Below are 10,678 nucleotides of genomic sequence, written 5' to 3' on the forward strand. Positions count from 1 at the left end.
ATATTCCCTGCATATCGTGGATGGCTTGGCCTATCCCAAATCACCCCGGCCAGCACTTTTTCCCATTTTTTAATCCACACACTTTATTCAGGAACTTCATTCTTGATTTGATCATGATATTTCCTTCATGTTATTTTTATTTTATTGAAGATATTTTTCATGTAAAGTAAGTTGACAATGACTGAGTTCGTGCATTGGCCCGATGCATGCCACAGTAATGCATGGACATTGTGTTTACAATCAAACCCGGAAGTAACTGTGTGTCCCCGTGCTGACGTCATCATCGAAAGCGCCCAATTTGAACGATTTCGTTTTGTATTTTAGGGGGGGTGCCAATATCCAATCTTTGCATGGAGATTATGTCTATCCTGGTGCGTTAGGCAAATAAAAAATATTCTTTTCTGCTTCCTGGCATCATAAGCTTTCCATTGATATATAACTTTATTTTCAATGAGGTTCACCTTTAAGAAAGCATGTTACACATCTTTATCGACGACACAAAATATGGACTATGTTTTATGAGGTTCTTATGGTGTTAGTGGCAAAACTTGCAAATTCAATATGTCAAAATCGACATCTTTTGAAAACATCAATAAAGTGATAAGCGTCTGTTAACCATCTGTACATTTCGAATATGTACACTGTTAATATACAGGATTATACTGGTATTTTTTTTACCAACGTAGACCCAACTATAGACAATTACTCTATATAATTGGCACCTCCCTGCCGTTGATGAGGTTGATCATAAAGGCAACGAATGCAATGTTAAGAATGGTATGACATAATTATTTCGTTATTTTATAATCATATTCACCCCATCAACGACAGGAAGGTGCCAATTATAAGAATGATATTAAACACAGCCAAAAAAGAAAGTCTCCAGTAGTTCCATCCCCATTTAATCAGAGTCTGATAAGTTTATGGCAAAATAAGTTATATAATAGTTTTCTATACACTTTTCTTCAAACGTTGATACCAAATTTGATATAAAAAGTTTAATCATCATGAGCATAGGAGCCGTTGTTTGGAAATTCGTGCAATTTTAAAAATGACAAATTACGAATTGACCACGCAAAATCCAATGCATGGTATCAGCTTATTATGTGGCCTGAAGCAACCCGTACAGGAATCATTGCACACTTGCCTGCGCACAATTGAAAGAGCAGGGTATTTGATTTGCATTTTGACATGCATGGGTAAACCTTTAACCTGCCGGTCTATTCAGGCGACGTAATTCTTGGCACTCACGCTAGCTCTGCTACGTGATACAATTCCCTGTGTCATTTTTAAAATTGCGCGAATTTCCAAACAACGGTTTCTATGCTCACGATGATTAAACTTTTGATATCAAATTTGGTATCAACCTTTGAAGGAAAGTGTATAGAAAACTATCATATAAATTATTTTGCCATAAACTCATCAGACTCTGATTAAATGGGGATGGAACTACTGGAGACTTTCTTTTTTGGCTGTGTTTATATGAACAACTCCACTTTTGGGTGAAAAACATTCCACTGAAAATTACACAACATTATATTAACCAACAGTTGTTCATAGATTGCCCAACATTGGGTAAAAATATCAAGCGTTTCAACAGTATATCATAAACGTTCGCCTAATGGCGCTATGGGCTCCCTTGACATAACTGGAATTTTAGACACAAACTAAAAGTGCCCTCTCATAAAAATCCCACCAGCAAATAAGGGCACGTACCCTTAATTCTTGTTGGAACTTTTAGAAGAGGGAGCTCTCTATTTGTACATGAAATTTACCCCAAGGCAAAGGAGCCCAGGTGCGCCATTAGGGGAACGTTTACGGTACTGTGCACTGTGTACTATCTTGTCATCAAACGTCTTGCCGAAATCGCAATTATAATAATTACGGTACATCCAATCAGTAGTATCCGGCCCCATCTAGGGAAGTAAGGGGTGCCGTCTTCATCGTCATTCTCATCTGTATTTTCTAGTCCTTTACACGGATCGAGCTCGTCGAATACGTTATTGTTTTGCTCCCTCGGTCTTTCATCATTGTCGCTATCCCCGGCATAGTCTTCTCTTTCTAATGATGATGCTGAAGACTCGGATTCATCTGCATCGTAGCTTTCTTGTGTTACTTGCAGAAAAAGTCTGCGCGTGGCTTCATTTCGCTCAAGAATTCTGCGCGTGGCTACATTTTGCTCAAGTAGTGTTGCTCCAATATGATCGAGCCTTACTAAAGCTTTGTAGAGCTTGATTATTCCATCTTCGCCGGGATATTTACAGAAGTGGAGATTCAAGACGGTTTCTGCGTGATTTGTTGACGAAGAGCTTGTCGAAATGGAACTGTATTCTATGCCAAGCTCGGGATCCCCCATTAAACCCATCCAACCGCAGTAATTATCTACTTCCACGTTGAGTTGTTGAGTTATTTGCTCGAAGAGAACAGATGGCAGCGGGGCAAAGAACTTTGTGTTCCTGGATGTCAAAGTACTTGTAGAAATCTACAAAATTAATAGAAGAAGAAAAAACATGTTCTTGTCAGTGAATCTTAAATAACACACTTCGTTGAAAAATAATTGTCCATAATTTGTAATACAAAACATCAGGAGAGGACATTAACTGGGAATTATGGTTTATGGACGTTGCGACAGTGATTGCCTTATCGGTCATGTTCGCCAATTATGCACGGGGTCTACTCGTCAGTCCGAAACACCGTCTGTCCGAACTCCCGTCAGTCCGAAAACCCGTTAGGGTTAGGGATAGGGTAAGGGTTAGGATATAACCTAACGGATTTTCGGACCGACGGGAGTTCGGATTGACAGTGTTTCGGACAGAAGGAGTGTCCCCTTATACACGATCACTGACGATAGTCCCTTTCTCCTCCATAAGCGCTCAGTGCCTTAACCGAGGACATAAAGTAAGTATGGGCTGTTGCATATCGAAAGCTTACAGTAAGCTTTCGATAGCTTTCCAGTAAGTTACTGGCTTACAACAGTTTCAGTGTGAGAAATAATATTATGAATTTAGCGCTCCGTAAATGCATAATGGCGGGTCAATGTTGTCTTTCAACACAATATATATACGAACGCTGCACAACACCCTGCACAAAATTATACGAGGGCTGGGGGTAGCAAGAGCCTCGAGGCCCTTGGACTTCGTCCACCTGTTCTAAAAAGAGTGTATACATGCTACGTTCTTCGCTGGAGTTCCACCTATACAACATTAGAATAGATTGAAATGTGCAGCTTTTTCAGAATTTGTAGATGGTTGTAGAACAAAACCAATATTTGGTATCTGGATTGGGATCAGAATCGGTGAGAAAACTTTTCTTACGCAAATATGATAGAAGATAAAACATCCAGGTATGACAGCACTTTACATAGAATGTTTTAGAGAACTAATGACCCTCTGGCTCTCAATTCAGCATTAGATTGGCTGGATCCACGAGCAATTCCCCCGTCTGTCATTTAAAGCATTATTTATACGTACAGAGGCATCCTACGAACCTCGCTCACATCAAGGTTTTTTGCAACCTGAAATGTCACCGCCTGTCCTTTTGGTGGTTGCTGAGCCGTCACCTTGCAATGAACGCCTCTGGGACTCTGTGGTTCTTGGTGCGGCGTTTCTTCTGCGGATAGGCTGAACGTACGAGACGGCGGTACAGGTGTGGTCTCACTCCATAATTCATCGAAGTCTAATGCCTATTTGGAAACAATAAACGATATTGTCGTTTAATATAATGATAACTTAAAGGATCCGGATGACTTAAAAAATGAGATGGATAACAGACATCGTTTTGAAATAACACTTTATTTTATTTTATTTATTACGGGAGCCCGACTTATGTGGAGAGCCATTACGGGAACCCGACTTGTGTGGAGAGCCAATTATAGGAGGGCCATTACGGGAGCCCGAATTGTGTAGAGAGTCATTACGGGAGCCCGACTTGTGTGGAGAGCCATTACGGGAACCCGACTTGTGTGGAGAGTCATTACGGGAGTCAGACTTGTCTGGAGAGCCAATTATAGGAGAGCCCTAAATGGAGCCCGAATGGTGTAAAGAGCAAATATACGGGAGCCCAACTTGTGTGGAGAGCCAATAGGATCCCGACTTGTGTGGCCCCAACTTGAATGTGTGGGGAGCCACGGGAGCCCAACATATATGCGCAACAAGATGTATTCGATTTCTTTATTATTACTTTTTTGCAACTTTCATGGAAACCTCAGTTGTATGGAAACTCTTTTTTTTCGAATACCATCTTTTTGTGATTTTTTGCCGTTTGCGCTTTTGTGTAAAAACACGTGTTCCGCAATATTCCAAAGAATAATGGTTACGGGACTGTTACGGCCATCACGCTATTCCTGTGCCATATATTAGGCTCATTACCATGACTACTTGTTTATCCGAATTATAAGAATAAACATCCCACAAAATTTAATACAATTATTAAAGGCAATGGAATAATATTGATATATCATGCCTAATCTGACGAAATTCAATCTTGATCGTAATGATCTTCAGAACTATAGATCCATTGCGAACCTTATGTTCATCTTCAAGGTGCTGAAAAGAGTTGATGCTTCTCAGCTAAAGACTTAACTGCAAAGCAAAGACCTATTTTCTAATGCCTAATCAGCTTACTGCTGCCGTCATTCGACTGAGACTACCTTATTGTGAGTCCAAAACGATCTACTCCTCGCCATCGGCAAGGACAAGAAGACCTTTTAGACTTATCAGTAGCCTTTGATACAATAGATCACGGTGTCTTGTTTCAGCGATTGAAGGACAACTCAGAGGAACTGTTCTGAATTGGTTTGTTTCGTACCTGGGAAATCGTGTTCAATCCGTTGGGGTTGAAGATACTATTTCTGATGCGTTTCCACTCAGTGCCATGGGGAGTTCCACAAGGGTCGGTCAAAGGACCTTTAGACTTGTAATATACAGGCCCTTTAAGCTTTATCAATGTGTACACATGTATCCAATTTACTGATTATCTCTTCCTGCTGTGAAAATTGGAGGTGCTGAAATACAGTCTTCCTCTTCTGCTAAAGACCTTGGTTTCAATTAGTACTTTACAGATGAAACAACACATTGGCGAGGTCAGGAAATACTGGGATCAGAGCTCCACCGAGCGCCTTGTTCATGCCTTTATATCCTCTCGCTTAGACTGCAACAATAGTCTCTTTACGGTTTACCATCTTGTGATATTGCACCTCTTCAACGTATCCAAAATGCAGCAGCAAGACTTGTTACTCTTACCAAGCGCAGTGACCACGCATCAGAGATACGACATTATGTAAATTTTGCATTAGAGCTACGAAAGTATGTGAAATTCAGTTGTGGGTGACCTTGTCCCAATTTTGAGAATACGACGCAGATACGACAGTATGTGAAATGCAAATTTTAAAATCCAACATAATTTATGACGCAATTACCTAATTAATATCTCACTAATTAGACCATATTTAGTCTTAAAATTTGGTGTAACTCGAAAAAGTAAAAAATGTGAGATACGATAGTATGCGAGCGACGTTTTGTCCTGTAGAGTGCCACATTTTGTTTCCCCGCGTTAAATTGATCATGCTTATACCATTATTACCTGTTTTCTGTCAGCTCTTGATATGGTCCATCCCTTCTTTACATCTGATACTTCCACTATGACATCCTTGCCCGTACCTTTGATCTTCAGCTGACGCATGGCGTCAAGTTGTACACCACTGAGCCTATGTTCGTCGTTTTGATTAGCTACAAAACAAACGGAAACACATACCAATACCATGGTTAAGAAACAGTTTAACTGATGAAACTTCAGGGATTAGGACTATTTTCGCGGTCACCAGCTCTTACGCTCTAGGCTTGACTCATTCACCTTGCGTATCCGCTCTGCGGCCTGGGTATTATGATCGGGCCTTTTTTTTAAAAGGGGTGGGGCGGAGCTTTGTAGTGATGGATAACCTGTGATCACCAAAACTAATGGAGAAAATGCGATCACTGCTGGGCCTCGCGCCATTATAGGATATAGGATCTATGATCTGATGATGTAGGCATCATCTACTAAGCCCATGAAGTGGCAATAGATGGATAGCATGTCAAGTTGCCACCTGCGTCAAACCCATTGCACTGCCAACCCTAGCTTCCTGTAAAGATAGTGATTTTACCAGTATTTGATTTTACGTCTTATCTGAAAATCAGCTTCCCTATTTTTTGTTCATCACGAATTTTAAATCCCAAACTCACTGCTTCTGACGCTGGTGTGTCTTGCCAAGCTCGGACTCGAAAATCGTATGTGTCATCACAATCCCGATAAATGCTACCATACACACACATCTTCATTAGCTTCTCGCTTGGATTGGAGCTCGATTTCGATGATCCTCCGACAGCATACTTGCAGAAATGATCGATCGACAACTTGACATCGCTGTTCCCTATGAAATGCAGCCCATCTTTTGTTATGTCCTTCCAATCGCGGTCATGACGCGTTTTTGTCATAACAAGAATGTCCCAGTTTTCTCGTCTGCCAGCGCAGTGCGGTATCGTCAACATAAGTGGTCGTTCGAATTTGAGCCCTTCCGGCCCGCACCGTACGATTAAAGAAAGTAACGCCGTTGACTTTGTGCCTTTCTCTCTTCCTTTATCTAAGTAAAGGTATATTAGTTCCTTCTTGTTGGGCGTGATTGCACCTGGTGGAATGAACATGGAAACAGTTGTATTTGGGATGGAAAGGTAACCGCCACGATCATCGAATAGCCCTTCTGCAAAGTCGAATGCATGGAAAACCGAATTGATTTTCTCTTCATCAGAAAGAGCTGCGAGTTGCTGCTCACAATCCTGTCGTAGGTTAGATAATCTGTCGTCAGTTGCTCTTACAGATTGCACTGTTATATCCTCTGACTGAATGGGTTCTGCAATTTGATGATAAAATATGGATAAAGTGTTTGTTTCAAAGTGAGCAAGAAGTGACCAGTACACCAAGTCAAGAGCCACAGAATGGATGGATATCAACTAATGTCGCCACAAAATGTCATTACTTACCTTCTTCCACTCCATGGCCTTCGGCATTAATTTTTTAAAAATCAAAAACTTCCACGTATAAAAATATTGTGGATTCAAGTAGCGATTGTTTGTGATCGTAATCAGCTATAGCTTCGGCTATAATTATAAATACCCACGTGACCCACGGGCGCGACATACGAAGACCACCAACTGTGACCAAATCTTCATGCTATTGACCACTACAGACAATGATAGGAACTTCTTAGGTCAATATTATCAAAGTTAAGTAATAACTTAAATAGGAAATTTATTACACATTGGGGGATTTGATATGTTATGAAAACAACATTTTGAAAGTATCTGCCGACGGAAAAAATATTTATTGACGGAAACGTTTACAATAATCACAAAGTTGAACAAAGTTGACAATTTTGTTGCACGACCTGGTGTCGCTTACCGCCTTTTCATTTAAATAAAGGACAGTAAAACCACCCACTGTACCGAAGGTCACTTCCAGACTTCCCGTCTACAAGCTGTTATGGCTTGTGGAGCCGTTTGATGGCATGTAGAACTGTATTCATTTTTAAGCAAAGTTGAACACGGGTGGCGCTATTTATCTTAAACCTTGTTTGCATCTTTAGTAGAGGTAGACACTTGTATTATGGCATTAAAATATCATAAAAATGAGTAACATATAGCAAGCAAACTTTTTATCATGGAATGAAAGGAATAACTCATGTTATTGGGTTAAATTAAATCTGAAATATATGTAAATAGCGCCCTCAATGTTCACACAAATATACAATTTATTGAATAAAAATTACAACAAAAAAGATGACAAATTTGATAAGGAAAAGAAAAGTTAAAATAGCTAAAAGATATATGTGTATATCAACGTGATATATGTTGGTATTGCAAAGGTCTAGAATGGAATATTATGTAATGTTTTGTTAGAAATATTCATAAATGGTCACATCAAATAACCGTTGGAGGTGGTCACGTGCGTATTATAAATATATTGGAAGCACACTGGTAATGGTGGTTGGATAATGGTGAGGATAGTGCTGGATGTGTCGTGATGGTGTTGATGTTGATGTGGTGGTGGTGATGGGTACGATGTTTTAATGTTATTATTGCTACTGCCAGTGACTCCTGGCTCCTGCTGCAGCTGTTGTTGTTGTTCCGAAGTTGCTAGTGTTGTTGCCGTTGTTGTCGTAGTTATTTTTGTTGTTTGTTGTTGTTGTAGTGGTGGTGGCGGTGGCACAATGTGGCAACTGTTACAGTAGTGATCTTTGCGGTGTTGGTTTGTGTTGGGAGCAGCCATTGCTTGGAGGGGGCAGTGGTGAGGTGAGAATACTGAATTTGTAGCTGTGCTGAAAAATATAAACTTTATTACCTTTGGCATGGCGCTGCTTGTCTGACATAACTTCCGCTGTTACCGAGACGTCTTCGGTATGTGTTGGTGGTGGGAACGTTGTTGTTGGTATCGGTGTTGCAGTTGGTTGGCGATGTTTCTGTGACATAGCTTTCACGGTTGACAAGACTTCGTTGATATGTGGTCTTTTATGTCGTTCTTGAGCCCAGCATGCTTCTATCAATGCCCGCAACTCACTGTTGCAGCAGCTGTCTGAGATCTTTGGTCTTTTTTGTTCTTTGACAACTGCTGCCACGATATCTACAGCGTCCATTCCTGCAAAAGGAGTTTCTCTTGTGGTACATTCCCAGTAGAAAACGCCGAGCGAATAGATGTCAGATGGCTTGGTGACCTTTTCTTCTTCAAGTACTTCTGGTGCTTTCCATGCAAACGATTGTTCGAATATAACACCTGCCGTAGTAGACATTGTAGGACTATTGATAGTTTCTTCTGTTCTTTCTGCAAACCCGAATCCAGAAAGCTTAAGGACTCCATTATCATTGATGAAGAAGTTGCTGGCACGGATATCCCTGTGAACAACTGAGGGTTTATGAAGTTCGTGGATATATTCAACTGCACTTGCAGATTGCTGCATCCAGGAGAGTAATAGATCCGTTTGAAGTGGAGTGTTTGGGATGGATTTCAAGCGAACGTGGAGGGATTCTGTGGAAACACTTTCGTGGAAAATCCTGTATATGTCTTTATATGCATCTTCAAAATTCCCAACGCACTTAAGAATATTGTCATGACGCAATCCTTCGATAATTGTTAGCTCTCGTTGATAAGCACGCTTTCGTTTGATGCGAGTTGGGTGGTCGAATATCTTAGCAATCGCTGGTATGTGATCACCATCTCGCGTCTCCAATACAACCGGCACTAATGTGGAATGCCCTAATTTTCTTAAAATTCCAGAATCGTTCCAGCTCCTAATGAATGGACTATAACCTCCTTCCACTGCCATGGTTGCTGAAGTTATTGTACAAAGCGGTTCTACTAGAAATAATAAACAGATAAGAAGTAAATTATGAATAAAACATGATAAAGTAATCTATCAAAATCTTAGTGTTCCATTACTTTTTTATCATCTGCCCTGCATACACTGAAAGCCAAACTGGAGCATGGAGTCAGGGTGAATCTAAAAGCAGAGTTCAGTCATAATTTGTTGACTCCGCCACCGTTGATGATTCTACACAGGAGTCATTTGACTCCCAATGTGGAGTCATTTTAGACATAGAGTAGTGGCTGGACTTTGCTTTTACAACCATGGCCAAAATGTGTTGGGACACTTATAGAAAACGTACACTATATTATGGCCTTATTTCCGTTAGTGTTAACGTGATAAAGTGGAGGTTTCTTTGGTGACAAGCCTAAACCCTTTCCTAACACCCCAACCCTCCCCCTTCCCCACCAATCAATATTGGGTACCACTAGGCGCGTGTGACCAAAAAGGTAGGATTCAACATTGATCGGGGAGTGGAGGCTTATTTACATTACCCTATCAAACCGTCCCAACACTTATGGCCAGCATTGTAGAGCAACCCAGACTCCATTAAAGCCATATTATAACATTTGCTGAAAAGAACGCCCTCAAAAATTTTTTAAATTCAGGTTTTTACACGATTGTTATGTACTTTAGTAAACAAAGATTCTCTGCAAAAAAACCGCCGGATTCAGCGTTTTATTATTACGATAGAAATGTTACTCGAACGCGTATGAGATGTCAACACACCCCTACGTACACGGCGTGCGGGACACACACAGAAACGCCACAGGATCGTACCATATTACAACCGCCGGAGTAACATGCATTGGCGCTAGTTGTAAATTCCAATTTTCTTTGCTTTACCTCACTTGTTTGGCTCAAAATTAAAAGGGGACATATCTGACAGTAAATGCTAAATTTTTTATTAAAAATGAATACTAATCTATTTTTAAAGAAATGTTATAATATGGCTTTAAATCAGCCAGTGAGGGGAACATATCATGGTGTGAACAATTCATCACAGTTTCAAAAATTTAAGTTTACTATTATTAGCTTTATCTCACCGTTAGGTTAAAATTCTCCTGTGGAATTCAGCTCAAGACCAAGTTAGCCTACAGCATGAATATGATGAATATACCGCATCATATTGTCCAAATACCCATACATTATACGCCATGTGAATGACCAGCATGCTAAACAGCAGAAAACTGCAGCATAGTGCCAAAATCGCTGCTACTACCTCAGCAATACACTGTATACCGCGTCGATGACTCGGAATGTAGAGTCAATTGACTCCACGGGTAAAGT

The sequence above is a fragment of the Amphiura filiformis genome, chromosome 18 (genome assembly GCF_039555335.1).
Source record: "Amphiura filiformis chromosome 18, Afil_fr2py, whole genome shotgun sequence".
Taxonomy (NCBI): Eukaryota; Metazoa; Echinodermata; class Ophiuroidea; order Amphilepidida; family Amphiuridae; genus Amphiura; species Amphiura filiformis.